Source organism: Eulemur rufifrons, chromosome 29 (assembly GCF_041146395.1).
Source record: "Eulemur rufifrons isolate Redbay chromosome 29, OSU_ERuf_1, whole genome shotgun sequence".
Lineage (NCBI taxonomy): Eukaryota > Metazoa > Chordata > Mammalia > Primates > Lemuridae > Eulemur > Eulemur rufifrons.
This window is the reverse complement of record NC_091011.1, coordinates 63,852,967-63,868,854: the sequence shown is the minus strand read 5'-3', so window position 1 is coordinate 63,868,854 and position 15,888 is coordinate 63,852,967. Positions and strand designations below refer to the sequence as shown.

Sequence of the window (15,888 nt, the reverse complement as noted above, 5' to 3'; positions counted from 1 at the left end):
AATGCAAATCAAAACCACAATGAGATATCACTTAACCCCAGTGAGAATGGCCTTTATCAAAAAAACCCAAAACAACACATGTTGACGTGGATATGGAGAGACAGGAACACTCATACACTGCTGGTGGGACTGCAAACTAGTGCAACCCCTGTGGAAAGCATTATGGAGGTATCTTAAACAGATTCAAGTAGACCTGCCATTCGATCCAGCAATCCCATTATTGGGCATATACCCAAAGGAAAAAAGGTCATTCTGTAACAAAGACACATGTACCCGAATGTTTATAGTAGCACAATTCACAATAGCAAAGATGTGGAAACAACCCAAATGCCCATCAATACATGATTGGATTAGTAAGCAGTGGTATATGTATACCATGGAATATTACTCAGCTATAAGGAATAATGAAGATACGACATCTCTATGGTTCTCCTGGAGAGAGTTGGAACCCATTATATTAAGTGAAGTATCCCAAGAATGGAAAAACAAGCATCACATGTACTCATCAGAAAATTGGTTTCCCTGATCATCACCTAAATACACATCTGGGAACGACACCAATCGGATATCAGACTGAGGTGGGGGGTGGAGGGAGGGGATGGGTGTATGCCTACCAATGAGTGCATTGCGCACCCTTTGGGGAATGGTAACGCTTGAAGGTGCTGACTCGGGAAGGGGGGGTGGGAAAGGGAGGGATATATACCTACATGATGGGTGCAACGCGCACTATCTGGGGAACAGACACGCCTGGAGCTCTGACTTGGGGAGAAAGGCGGTACATGGGCAACATATGTAACCTGCAATTCTGTATCCCCCATAACAATAAGATGAAATAAAATAAATAAATAAATAAATAAATAAATCTCTTCCAGCTAGCATGATTTTGGTGAGTTTTGTTGAAGTAGAATTATCCAACCTCTTTCTATTTTATTTTTGTGGATGAATTGTTTCTGCATTATTCAAATAGTTTTAGATGTCAGAAGTAATTTTTTAAAAAATGAACTTACAGGAATGAACTATTCTTAGCTGGAGATATATTCAGGGGAGACCGATTCCAGAAAAGTGTGTATATGTGTGTGTGTGTGTGTGTGTGTGTGTGTACACTTAAATATCTAGTGAGGAAGAAGTAGAAAAAATTACCTCAACACTTGAATGCACTTCAGCAGTGTGTGGCTGTTTGGCAGGTTGTTGCTATAGCAACCGAAACTTCCAGAAAATGGTAATTAATCTTGTTTTACAACCAGTGATAGAAATGGAAATTATTTGCTCTGGGAACTCTGGCTGTATTTCTGTTAAATGATTTGGACGTTACTGGAGCTGGGCAGTCCCAGGGATGCATTAATAGTTAGGTTGAACCATATTAAATTGCTAATATTTGACCTTTTCTGACCTGTAAAATAGCAATCTTATATAGTTTGATCCTGATTATGTTTTCTATTCCTTACAACCTCCTTTTTTCTCTTCTCATTTCTATCTCCTGTTGTTATATCCTTCCAAATTTCAATTATGATTACATCATTGCTATTCTATTCTTTTATTGTCTGATAAATGTTCATGTAAAGATAATTCTCACTAAGAAGACTTTAAATGCAATGTATTTAGACATGTGTTTTAAATTAAATGCATACTGTATTGATACAGCCTGTGTCTACATTGTCTTGATACACATATGAGTAGTCATAAAGAAATCCTATATAAAGTGTTACAAAGATATAGTGCACAAAAAATTCTGGTTCATTTCAGTATTCTTGTTAAAGGCATCCAGTGTTTTGACTACTTTCATTTCCAGGGACAGTTTTCTTAAAGAATTATTCTTAATTGTAACAATACTAGAGTTCTTTTTTTAAAGCAGTGGTTTGTAAAATCTGTATGTTTTCTTATCAAGGTGAGGCAGGAGTGATAAGGAAAAGGTGATTGAAGAAAGGAGAAAAGAAAGCAAGAGCAGAGAATTAATGAATGTGAGAGGACTGTCTCTGAGTCCTCACAAAGAAACAAATTTCAGTCTTGGTGTTTTGATGGTGCCCAGATTCAGAAAGAAACCCAGTCTCTGCTGTTCTCTTGAAATGTTTAAAAATGTACCAGTTCATCTCCAAAACACTTTTCTTCAGTCTCTCTCCTTAACTCAGCTCTACAATACCTTTGTAGAATTTTGGCATTTTGCCTATCAGTAAATTAGGAAAAAGCAATAGGATGCCAGTCTGCTGTTCCATCACATTATCTGTGGGGTTCCTGGATCTCTGTACAGTATTTACAGAAACAGATGACTCCAGGGGCACTTTCAGCAAATGACATGGCACTTGTCTCCACTATGCAGATCTCAGCTTTGAGAAACACGCCCTTTGACGCTTGTGAGCTTTTGGGTATAGCACAGTGTTTCAGGAAAGAAACTCTTGGTTATTTCATTTTTCCCACCTACTTTATAGGATGCTTTTGCAAAACTCTATCACATGTTCAACCAGCTAGTTGGCACCCTTTTTTCTTCCTGTAAAAAATTTCAAAAGAAAAGCATCCATCATTTCTGTACTAGGAGAACCTACAAAACATTGCAGAAAAAAACTGGCAGTGAATGTGAACTTGGGGAAATATAAGGGCCTGCTAAATAATTGCAAAAATAAAATATGCAGGTAAACTAATAGTTCACTATGTAACTCTTTCATTCTGGAAGATTGTCTGAAAGAATCATTTGCTCATCTTTTCATTCATAGATAGTGTCTGATTTATTTTTATTTGTTAAAAGAAACAGTCATATAGCATCTACTATGTGCTAGACACTGTTCCAAGTGATTTAGGAATATTAACTCATTTAATCCTCATGACAGCTTTCTGAAGAAGATACTCTATTATCCTCATTTTACAGATAAGTATACTGAGGCACCAAGGGTGAATATTCTACATGTATATTATGATATATAAAACTATAAAATTTGTATAGAAAGTACTTTATTAAAAACTGAAAATTTCTGATTATATCTATTTTAATCAAAACATAGATACATATGTTTAGGTTTAAATGAAGGCGTTTATCTATTAAAAAAAATCACATCAATTATTCTTATATACTTAAATTAGAATGGGCACCATGTCATATCATGTAGGAGATCACATACATATCAGAAATGGATAGGTTTGCACACTTTGAGAGATTGAATATGGGAAACAGAAAGCAAAGTACATTTTGGTGCCATAAGTTGCCTTGCCTGGCCCCCCAAATGGAATTACCTGTTTCAGAATGTGTTAAGCAAGATGATAAGAGTTAATAACCTGATGAGTTTAAAATGAGATTTCCAAAATTCAATTACTGAAGACAAAGCTGCTTTTGTGGAAGGAATAAAAGCTGTCATGACTTCAACTTTTCTTAATAAAAATATATTGCAAGACAAATAATTAGTTCAAAGGGCCCCCTTCTGCATGGCAGTCCCACTGGTCCTCTTGTAGTGGGACAGTAGCTGTTCTTGCCATAAAATGACAGATTTGATGGTGAATTTTGAGGAGCCTGTTAAATCCAGGACCTATATTTACCAAAAAAAATGTTTAGAGTAGCCCACTGAGCAACCACTGTTGCAAGGTAACAGGCGCAGTGGGAGCCAGAATCAGTCTGCAGAAGCATTTGGTGTTCAGTGGGTCTGTGGCCGTAGAGGAGCAGCGTGCCGAGACAGTTCTGATTAGGCTCGGTCAGTCGAGCCGCACAATCAGACTCGTCTTTCCTCCCTTTAGTCCTTACTGCTCAGAGCACAATCACAGTTCAAAGCCCATTTTTATACTATTTTTTAAAATACAACCTTCTTTCACATTTGTGTGTGAACCTTTTTTGCACCTGTAGGAATAGCTGACTAGGAAAAGAAAAGATTATGTTAACATATTAATAGAAAAACACGGGCAAGTTCTTCTTTCCAATAGAACTGTTTATTTAAATTTTATAAATTCACTTTAAATGGACAATTGGTAAATACCGAAAGGGGTAAGATCTAGGAATCATAACTCTCTCGCCTGGTTTCTGTTATCAGTAGTGTGTGCTGTATCAGTGACTCGGCAGCTGATTATTGCCTGTTTTCTAGCAGCTGGCAGCACTAATCACACATATACATGCCAGTAGATACATAACCAAGAGGAAATAAGTTTAAAGGCTCTCCTCCTCTTCTTGTTTTATCTTTTAAAAGAGTAAAAAATAAATCAGAAAATTATTTCTATGTTTCAGGTTTCTATTAGCATAATTCAAAAATAATCGGGACATATTCTGCAGAGAAGTGGATGTGCAGAGATAGGACCCAGTCAGGATTCTCCGATGTCTCTACTTGGTTGGGTTTCAGAGGTCATGTGGCTGTGGTCCTTGTTGATCTCGCACAATATGCTTTTGAAGGAGATTATGTTACAGGTTGATTGTGCTTTTTTGAAGAAAGGCATTATTCTAAGCAGGTCTTTAAGAAATCCCGAAAAGAGCTTCAAAGAAATATATTCAACCCTTGTTCACACAACAGTTGCTGTAATAAATACGGAACAGTTTTTCAGGTTTGTTCTTAGGAAGTGAATAACTAATTGAATATATAGTAAATGGACACTTTCTAAACTTGAATCATAGCCGGTGAATGTCTTATAAATCTGCTTTTCTTGAAGTTTTTCCGGAGAACCTTAAAGCTTGAAAGGTAATTATTAGAAGTTCATGCAAAAACAGGTGGCTTAAGGATTTGTGGCAACTCCAACAATGAGATCCTACTGGAAATAATACATTTTAGAATGCTTTCCATCGCTTTCTTTAGGTCTTCTTAGCATGAAATATAATACTAATGTATTTAGCACGCTAGTGAAAATACCAGCTGACTTTGTTATTTTTATTTGTGTACTTATGTACCACTAATATCTGGCTTACAAGAATAGTAACAACCACCTTGGATAGGTAAATACTAATGACAATGAGTACTAGAGAAGCTCCAAAGAGGGATGAAACTGAAAAGAAACTAAGAATTATAATATTTATTTTGCTAAGATCTTACGTTAAATTAATTGAAGCAAATAGAGTTTTGAGGTTATCATGAAAGAAAAAATTCAGAAAGGACTGTTGTGAGTCATATGGATGGCAGGTTATACATGTATGTGATGTGGGTTCTCAGGCTGAAATAAACAAACCAGTAAAGAAAAAGGCCGTAAAGAAAAAATAATTAAACAGCCAGATAGGCACTCTAAAATGTTATTTCGAGTTACTACTAGATTTAAAAAGAAAGAAGAAACTATGTAACACTCTTACATCATCCCCCTCATATGTAAAAGTATGGCAGATACTTTCTTAAAACAGTATTATTATCACAACCCATTGTGTGTTTTGTTAAATCATTTTGAGCAACTAAACAGATTTTTCTTGCTTCTAAATAGAGGAAATGTTTAACTCCCATTGTATTGCCACAAAGCCAGGCTGATCACCCTGGGAGGCCTGGGAGGTCTGAGCAGCTTCGGATTGGTTGTTGAGAGCAGGACTTTAACATTTTACTGCACATGGGCCAGACACAGCAGGGTTCCCTTGGCCAGGGCTTTTATCTGCAGAAATGTGCTGGGATGGGCACTTTGGTTAAGATTTTACTTTTGCTACTGGAAGGAAATGGAAAGCTGTAAGACAACTTCATTTGTAAGGTAGTATCTGTGCTTCTTTATGTGCGGAGGAAAGTGAGGTTTGACAGTCCTGGCTACTGGGACCGATTGGATTGATTTTTGTTCCTCCTCTCAGGTATCATTTTAATGATTTGTTTAAAACTGAAGCCAAAATTAGAATTGTATTCCACCCATAAAGGCTTGTCTGAGGTTGTATGTTCTCTGTTCATTGATTTGATGTGATTTGATTTAGTGTGCCATTCTGGAAGGTGGAGTTTGTTCCAAAAATCAGTTATCTTTCACATAGCTTGTTCAACACTTAAAAGGGGCTTTGGCAGATCAATGACAGTCAGATTTGGTTCGAATATTTTTAGCAGAAAAATGTGAACACATTTTAAAGAAAAATTAAGTGCTTGTAGGTTTATGTTTGCTATCAGGGTATATGAACAGGGTGTGTTAACATGTAATTTTAGCATATTTTGTCATTCTTTGTGTAGGTATTTGCTCTTAATAGTCTCATGGACCATTTTTATATTACCTTAAACCCATTATCTCCCTTATTTTCTACATTTCCATTGTTTTTAAGGATGCTATAGTACTTTTTGTGTGCAAAGTATAGCATAAACTTTACTCATGTGCCTAAAAAAAAGAGGTTGTATTTTCATTCTCTCTGCACTAACTTGAAAGTTTCCCCTAAGTTTTCTGTATTAATTCTCCTATATTCCAGAGAGTTCAATGGTCAAGAGGACGAGAAAAGCTGGATTAGGGGCACTTTAAAAAAAAATGATAATTGGATTTGTTAGCTTTAGTTCATGAAATAATTTTAGACCATATGTAACATTATATTCAAAATCTCAGTTTTTTGAACCTCATGAAATGAAACATAGCATGATTATACCTAATGCAACCAAGCTAATATCTTGAAACTAAAGTTTTGCATCTTTAGAACTACCCCAGAAAATATTCATCGTCATGACTTTTTTTTTTAACAGCTAGACAAGAAGCAAGTATATTAAAAGACACTCTGGTATTTTCACAGGGCAATTTTTCCATTTTTGCTCAGATTTTCCACGGACAATAACAAATTAGCATGAAAGTCACTGGAAAAATAACTTACGTTTGTATATAGTGCTTTACAGCTTGCACTGTGTAGTTTGATCCTCTTAACCATCCTCTGCAGAGAGAGCAGATCTTATTAGCCACATTTTAAAGATGAGATAAGTGAGACTTAGCGAGACTGAGCAGTGTGCCCCAAGCTACCCCGCCAGGAACATGCAGAGCTGAATTCCCTCCCAGGCATTCAGACCAGTGCCCTTTCCAAAATGCTGTCTTGGCTCCATGTGCTAGATGTTTGCTTTAATGATCAGACTGTTTGGACTGAGCCTTTTAATAAGAAGGCTCTGGCAACAGCTGGTGTTAGGTAGAGTAAAAATAAAATCAAAGACTGTTTGATTGTAAAGTGGAATAAGCAAGAGAGTGAGAGAGAAGGGAGAAAAGATACCAAAATAACTGAGTGCAGTTAAGAGAAGTGTGGAAATCAGGGCAAACTGATGCATGAGTTTCATGCTTCCCTCTTTTCCTCTCCTTCAAAACAAGGCCCTGTCCCTCAGTACTGCTTTCCCTGCCCTTGGTTTCTTTTGAGAAATTTCTTGTGCCTGATGACCACGGGCCCCTGTGGATTATGAATAGGAATCTAGGACACTTTTCCCAAACTTTACAGTTAACATTTCATTCCTAGAAAATAAATGATCAAATCTATAAACTTTTCCTTTATAACATTTTTGGCCTAGATCTCATGTTTACTGGACTTACATTGAGAATAATATTTAATTTCTGCTACTGAGTGACATTCACTTGCCATGTCTTCCTTCTTTTTGTTCTGAATTTTCCTACTCTTCAAGTAACTGTACTCATAGTTTAATTCTAGTATTTTGTCAACCCACTTCTCTTTGACTTTTCTGACAGTGCTCTGATTTTTATGGTTTCTTCCCATTTTTCTGAGGAAATGTCATTATGAATACTATATTATATAATACTTAGCCTTACCCTGAAATTCAAATGAAAACTGGAATGCTTTGGCCCCCATTGAAATACTTGCTCCCATGTAATTAGTATGAATAAGGTTGTAAGAATATTCTCTTACCTGGTTCCTTCTCCAGCACTCATAATGTCCTGATTCGTGGCAAGTCCTCATTTGCTGCAATGTCTTTGTACCAATATACCACCCTGTTAATCCTGTTATAGATAATTTTTTTAATGCTCAAAAAGTAGAGTAGTTATTAGATGTATCTTTTTATATTAACTTTGTATGTCTCACTGAGTACAATATATGTGTATGTGTCGATTTTTACAAATATATGTGGTTACTTTTAAATTAACATTTATTAGTTTTTTTACTGTTGAAGATTATAAAAACAATTAAAAGGGCCCATAATTTATAGCCCTCATACATCTCTGAGTGATGATTAAAAAAACAGTCTAATGATGTTAAAGGTCAAATAGTACATAAGGCTATAAAATTATATGTAAATGTCTCCCCCTCAAATCCTTTTCCCTCCAAGATAAATGCTGGTATCAGTCTTTTGTGTGTCTTTCCAGAAATACTTCCTGTGTCTTTACTGACCAAAATCGATCTTTTAAATATAGCATTTCAAGTTAAAACTCTTATCTGGTCCCTTTGTGGAATTAATTTAGTCATTGAACAAATTTTATAATGCTCTGTGTTAGGCATTGTTCTAGGCACTAGGGATAGAACATGAACAAAACAGACAAAATCCCTGCCATGAATCCTACGTTCTGGTACATGAGACAATAAAGAAGGTAAATCAATAAAATACATCATATATTAGATGGTGGCAAGTGTTAAGAAGAAAAATAATGCAGAGAAAGGAGACGGGAAGTTGCATGTGGTTGGCCCTTTGGACATGCAGCCAAAGAAGGCCTCAGAGAGATGACAGACATCAGAAGAAGATGAAGGAGCAACACAGATACCTGGAGGAAGTGGAGCAGCAGTTTAGAACCCCAAGATCTGGGAAAAGAAAATTTTTTTTTCTAAATGTCAAAGTGTAGTTTGTTTCTAGTAAGTCACCCAAATGAAGAAAAGAAAAATAATTCATTTAAAGTAATAATAATCCATTAATAATCATATACCACTTCATTCATAGAATATCCAAGTTCTCATTTTTAATTATTCTGGAACAAATGAGACCCAGATCACGACTGACAGTACTCCCACCGACCTAAAGAGGATGCCATGGTAATCCAAGAACTCTCCGATTACACATTCCTCCTTCTCTGTGGGTTCTGAAGTTGTCAAGAAAATTTTTTTCTAGGTTAGCTGAAAATACTGATGTATTTTCCTCCTTTTCCCACAAGGGCCATTTCCAGAATCTTCCCTTTGGGTAGTAGCCCTTGCCACCACCTTCGTAGGAAATTTGGAATTGTGCTCAAATGCAGCCACTTTCTTACTAGTTGGTGAAGGGAGTGTCCGTTCCTGCTGTTTCTTGGTAATCAGGGCTTCGGGGCTTAGGTTTGTTTAGTACATGGTGTATGATTATGCTGGCCCTCGGTAAAGCTAAAAAAATAAAAATAAATTTTTTAAAGTACAGTACTAAATTTTACACGAACAGGAATTAAAAGTCAGTGAGCATTTCTTTGGTTAACATAGACACATAAGTATATGAGTACAGGTTCTTAATTTGCTTCAAAAGTGTTTTTGTGAAGTATTGGGACTTAACTCAGAATGCAAGCGACATTGCTGAAAATGGAAGCTCTTGGCCCCCTGAGACGTCTACACCAGTCCCCTCCCTCCTCACGCCTGCCCCCCACTTTACAGGGAGGCTTCCGCCTCGCTTTCACCCACACTGTGATGCAGGAGGCCTCTTGAAGAGAGGGCGGGTGTCTGTGCTGAGAACTTCAGCAGAACCCTGTCAAGTCATTTGCAGTTTTGGAGAATAGTTTACTTGCTGATTTAACTACATCCAAATTTGGCATGTTTTGACCCTTTCTAAAATGATGTGAGCCGAAGCATTATTATTGAGAGTGAGGGAATGGAAAGGGAAGGCTTTAAAGAAAAAAATATCTCCTTAGAGAGTGAAGTAATTCAAATAAGAAACCATAACTAGACGAAGAAGGATGTGTGTTTAATAATTGAAAGCTGTGAGAGTCTACCCTGTGCTACCCGCCCTGGATCAAGCCACTAACCTCTGCTCTGGACGATTGTGATAGCCTTCTATGGGGTCTTCCTGTCTCAACCTTGCTCCCCTTCAGCCTGTTCTCGGTATAGACAGAAGTCAAACTGTGTCACTTCTCTGCTCAAAACCCCTCAAGGGCTTGCCATTTCACTCAGAGTGCAAGCCAGGGGCCTTGCCCTAGATCACCTGGTGCCCTGACCCGCCTGGGGCTTCATCTCCTGATTTTTCCCCCTTGCTCATTTCCCTTCAGCCACCTGGCCTCTTTGCTGTTCTCAAACAGGCAAACAGACCCCTACCCCAGGGCCTTTGCATTTGCCAGGCACCCTTGCCTTCCCTGCAATGCCCTTCCCCAGTGGCTGTAACACTTGTGGCCCTCGAATCTCCACTCAAATCCTAACTTTCAAGGAGGTTTTCCCCTGACCATATTTAAAATTGCCCTTCCCATCTTTGCACACCTGTCTTCTCATTATTCTTTTTTTTTATCCTAAAATACTATATTTATTTTTGCTTACTATTTATCTTCACCTACTAGAATATGAGCTATGTGAGAGCAGGGATTTCTGCCTGTTTTATTTACTGTTATCTCCAACATCTAGGACAGTGCCTGGTTCATATTAGGTACACAGAAACTATTTTCCAAATATGTGAATGAATTGTGGAAATTTAAGTGGAAAAGAGAACTTATTTTCTCTAAAAGTAATGAAAGTCTGGGGATCACACAATTTAAAAGAACCTTAAAATGAAAGAGAGTTGATGTATATGCATCCCTTGTCTACTGACAGGCATGTTTCCTGAGTGTGCTGGATATCTGATTCAGAAAGATGCCTTCGATGTCATGCTTAAATGCAAATGATGCTGGGAATTCCCAAGAGAATAATACAAAAAAAAAAAAGTAGGTGGAAATGGAAATTGGTTGTTTTGCTTCCAAAATAATGATTTTCAAAGCAAAAGAATTAAAAGGAAATACATTAACAAAAACTCTGTGTCTCTGAAAATACAAACTTCATTTACATTCTGATCTGTGCAATTTTTCAAGCTCAGTGATCCAAGGTCAGGGGGCACTTGTATTAGCATAGACCTCGCTTTGTTAATTCACCTCTGACTAGACCTCTGCATTCCTTATTATGATAGGCCTTCCACTGACAATAAAACCAAGCTCTCATAACACCAGTAACATTTATACAGCACTTAGGCAATTCCTAAATGAATTGTCCCCAGAGACCTTGAGACATAGGTCAGGACTATTAACCCCATTTTGTACACAGAAAGGAAGTAATTTGCCTAATGTCACTTGGTAAGCTATTAAATTCATAATTTGATTGCTTTATTTATAAATAGTAGTTTGTTTAATACAGGTCACATTACATCAAAGATGATCTCTCAAATGGGCAGCTTCATATTTGCAGTTCAGCATAGTTAGCAACCTGGAACTAACAGTATTCAAGATTTCTATAAGACCAGGGTTTCATGATCTTAAATTGGGAAACTGATTTAGAGAACTGAGTGGGCTGAGACTCCCAAAGTCATTTTGATATTGACCAGGATTAGGCCACTTTGCTCAAATACTCTTATAGAGAAATCTGGAATGGCAGGCTTAGGTGTGATTTGGGATCCTCCCAAGCCCTAATTTAAATCCTGTTAGAATTCCTTTGCCTTTTGTTTTTATATTCAGAAAGTTCCATTTGGTTCAAAAACTCAGTATAACTAAAATTGAAGATCAGTGCTTGCATAAACTAAGAATTAGAGTCAAAATCCTCATTAGGGAGTCCCAGGTGCCAACCAATACTATGGTGAATGTGGGGTAATCACAGAGGCTATAGCAGAGTTGTACTTTGAACCCACTTTATGTTGTTTCTGTTGTGGCTCATTCCTTTCTCCTTCCAGAGCAGTATTATGAAAAGCCCTCAAATTCAGTTCAGTGAGCATGTCAAAGACTCAGGAAGTTGTGAGGAAATATAAAAGTGAGGAGACTACTTGTGAGTTCATGTCTGTATCAAGAGGAGACAGGAAAACTAGAGGATCTAAGGAGAATTTTGAAGCAAAAATGACTTTCCAACTTTGAAAAAAAAATGTGGAATCTTTATCCAAATGTTTGAAAGTTTTTCAAAACCTCTTCTTATTTCATCTTTATAATGAGATTTGTTTACTACCAACAACAACAAAAACAAAAATGCACAGCCAAATTATAATTTTAATTTTTAAAAAAAGTTTTTCTTCCCCTCCTTTTAAGGGACATGCATTCATTCTCCTTTACTGTTCCTGAATCTGATTTACTATATTTTTATGTGCATCTTTACATCTGATTTATTATTCATAACATCTGCTAGAATATGAGCTATAATTTTGATACCAACAGACAATTTAATGGGACATATAAAAGTTTGTTTTAAAGAAGAATTTTGCAAGTGAAATTTTAAAAAGTTTTTGTGTACAATTATATTAAAATTGGTCAGACCAAATTGTAAATTGGTAGGGCAATAAAATTACTAGGTCTTAAACCAAGTCAGATTAAACTTTAAAATTAAGATCTTTGTGAGACTTAGTGTCAAAAGGTAATGGTAGTAAAGGCCTCTTTGCAAGTAAGCCTTAGTTCCTGGGACCTGTAAACACAAGGGGGCTTTGGCAGGTTAAAATAAAATGTGGTGAAGCATCCTTGGGAATATTCCTCTGGCTGTGTACATTGCATTCTGAACATAATTTAAGCAGAAAAATGAATTGACAGCTCTGAACTGTATAAATGACAATTTGGTGAAAAGATGAATCATGCCAACTATATTGTTCAAGTATATAAAACTTTTCTGAACATGAAAGATAGTCTGAAGTTGTACTATCCTGTTCAGAGGTCAGATTAGCTCACTACATAATTGAATGTTTGATGTTTCCTACTCCTGTTTTATCCAGAATTTGAAATGCACAGAAATATTTGTCACCTACTTACTGAATGTTTAAGTCAGTATAAATTAAAATAGCAACCTGATTATATACAAAAGGTAGTGTTTTTATTATTACACGTATGTCTTTTCTTAACACACAATATTTTGCTGGTCTGAACCTTTTCCCCTCATTCAACAGTATAAATTAGCATTGATAACCATATTTTAAAGGAAGAAATGTATATGTATTCGATTCCTTATTCCAGCTCTTAAATATTAATCAAGTCAGTAAAATAATTAGTTAAATTTCCCCTTGTTACCTTATGTGTCAAGGAAACATGCCAAAGTAATCATTTTATGTGAAGTTTAATATAATTTATTTCTTTGATCAAATAGTTTCACTGTTGTTTTGTTTTTCAAAATATTCACTTCAAACAGTATTAATCAAGAGTGGGCAACTTAATTGACCAGGCTTGCAAGTTCAGGTGACTCAGTTTTAATCAAATTCAGCTTCATTAGTAGCTTGTATAATAGGACCTTAAGAGACTGTGTTTTGATCAACACCAAAGAATTAAAAACTTATCATTTTGTATCTGATCATGATAATTCTTTGATATATTAAACACTATCTTTCATCTGAAAGCTTCAAATTATTTCACCTATTTTTATAACTGTAAAGGAATTTACTTATAGTTCTTGCCTTGATTTTCAGTTGGTAGTTTTTAAATCGTTAGAGCAGCAAAATTAGTATTATTTCTGATCAAATCATTTCTCTCCCACCCCCAGCCTCCTTAAAATACATGAGTGGCTTCCCATTGCCCTTAAGATAAAGACGGAAAGATCTATGGGGTTCTGAGTGGCCGGCCCTCTGACTGTGTCACCAAACTCATTGAACCTCTCCCCAGGCCCCTGCTTTGCTCCAGCCACAGTGTCCCTTCCCCCACCCTGTAGATCTCAGCTCAGTCATCGTGTCCTTAGGAAAGACTGACCTTGACTAAACCAGTTCCTATCACCACACGCTTCTGCCTTAACAACTTCTCAAAGTTGGCATTTTAGATCCCTTTCTGTGATTGACATATGTTCAATATCTGTCTCTGAAGTTGACTATAAGCCTCATGAGGGTAGGGAAATGCCTGGTTAGCTGATGCTTTCATTGTTTTTTCTCCATTGTATTTCTGGTGCTCAGCATAAAACTTGGCAAATGGTAAACATTTAATAAATGTTGGGTGTATGAGGAGATGTATAAATAAATGCTCTATGAGGATATTATTTTCTATTCTGGTCATTACGGTATCCTCAGTGTCTGGGGACACTGAGTGGGGACACCCAGCAAGTGACTGGGCCTTAGTAGTTGCTCATTAAATATTTATTAGTAAATTAATGTTTTTCTGTCTTCAAGGACACAGAAAGTATTAATGGGGAAGTATAGGGTATAAGTTGAAATTTTTTCCTACAAATATCTTATATACATTAACTTATAGTGTTGGAAGGAAGTTATAGCCATGTTTTTATGGTAATATATATATAAAATGAAATTTGCTACTTTAACCATTTTTAAGTGTACAGGCCAGTGGCATTAAGTATATTCACATTGTTGTGTGACCATCACCATATCTATCTTCAGAGCTTTTTCATCATCTCAGATTGAAACTCTATACCCATTAAGCAATAACTCCCCATATAGCTGTGTTTTTATAAAACTTAGTTATCTTAGAATCTTTTCTTCCTACTTTACATGGAAGTTTGATATGTAAAATATATAAACATGAACTGCTTTTGCTTCTTAAATGGGTTGGGAGCTCAACTTTCTTTGTTTCATTCTGTATGTTGGTTGGTGGAGACTATGTTCCAAAACAAGGATGCCCAGAGGACATCGGGGTCCCTAGGGCCACACTGAGGTGCATCTGCTCACCCATGAGTGAGATCTCACCTCCTCGGTTTAAACCCAGAGGTCATCTTTGTTTCCTCTTTCTGCTCATCACCACCTTCCATACACACACAAGCATATACACGCAAGAAATTCATGGTCTCTCTTGTAAGACTGAGAGCTGCTTAAGGGTTGGGATCATGTCCTGCTTATCTAGATACCCAGAGCTCTTTTGTGTTTGTGGACAGGGTATGTTTTCCACCCTGTGGATGAGAAACATTCTTAATTTTACTTTCTTCTAGGAAGGAAATTTGATAGCCTCACAAAGTAGCAGATTTCAGTGTTTGACCATCATTACCCTAGAGACATTCTTCCACCTTCTAACTCACGACAACCTGCATCAGAACCCCCTGGGGCTGCCTATTAGAAAAGTGGATTTCCAGGTCCATCCTTTATCTGCTGAATCCAATTCTCTCAAAAACTGTTTTCAATCTTCCCTATTTTTTTAGATACAATGCTATTTTATATACCATCATGTAAATCATTCTATATTTGTTTGTTTTATATTTAATGAAACTGGAAAACAGTTTCTTAATATTTGCTATATAAAATTTTGGGGTCCTCCATGTATTCATTGACAGTTTAACTAGACTCCGTTAAGTTTTTTCTTCCCTAGGTGAAGTAAACAATTAGTTTGTTTCTGTTAAGACTTGTTTAATGCCCTTGAACTTTTGCTTTCCTTCTCTGAATATGCTAATATTTAAAAATTAAATCTCTTCCTCTTAGATTATAGACATAGAAAAAGGACCAGCGAGGACTAGATTTCATTTACAGTTTCTATTACGTTCACAACATGTTGCCTCTATTAGATAGGGCAGAGCTAGCTGTTGTAAAAAACCCTCACACTGTGAAATCGTCACACGGAGTTTCTTCTCAGCTCCTGTAGCAGTTCATTGTTAGCAATGTAGACCGTGAGTGTGGAGAGAAGGATCTTCACTCTTCACCCTTAAGGGACCCTCACTGACAGAGAGCCTATGCTGTGTGACTTCTGAGGTTACACTGGCATTGACATCCAGCCAGAAGTGGGGAAATAGGAGGGCATGGAAAAGACACATTTGTTTCTTAAACATCTGATCAACAAAGTATTAACTCCCATACATCTCATGGTCTCACCTAGATAGAAGGGGTGTTGGAATGTAGACCTGGACAGGAGTCCCTTCCCCACAGCCACTCTGTGTGACAGAAGGGGACATGACTCTTTGGTAGAGAGCTGCCCTTACTGCACACTGAACTTCTAGGTTTTATTTATGGTTTTAATAATTCCTCCTATGAAATGATGAAATGTACCATGCACTATTGGTCTAGTCCGTTTTGTATG

The 15,888-nt window shown here is 36.8% G+C and overlaps 1 protein-coding gene across 45 annotated transcripts in view; it reads left to right on the top strand.

Moving 5' to 3' along the window:
• Positions 1 to 15,888, top strand: part of NRCAM (neuronal cell adhesion molecule) — a 264,004-nt gene that overhangs the window by 107,625 nt on the left and 140,491 nt on the right. For 2 of the 45 annotated variants that reach the window (XM_069462460.1, XM_069462450.1), the window contains exon 1: positions 5,513 to 5,619. The exons of the other annotated variants lie outside the window; for them this stretch is intronic. The gene's annotated coding sequence lies outside the window, so the exon portion shown is untranslated. Of the gene's footprint in view, positions 1 to 5,512; positions 5,620 to 15,888 lie in introns of those variants that run through there. 45 annotated transcript variants of the gene reach the window in all.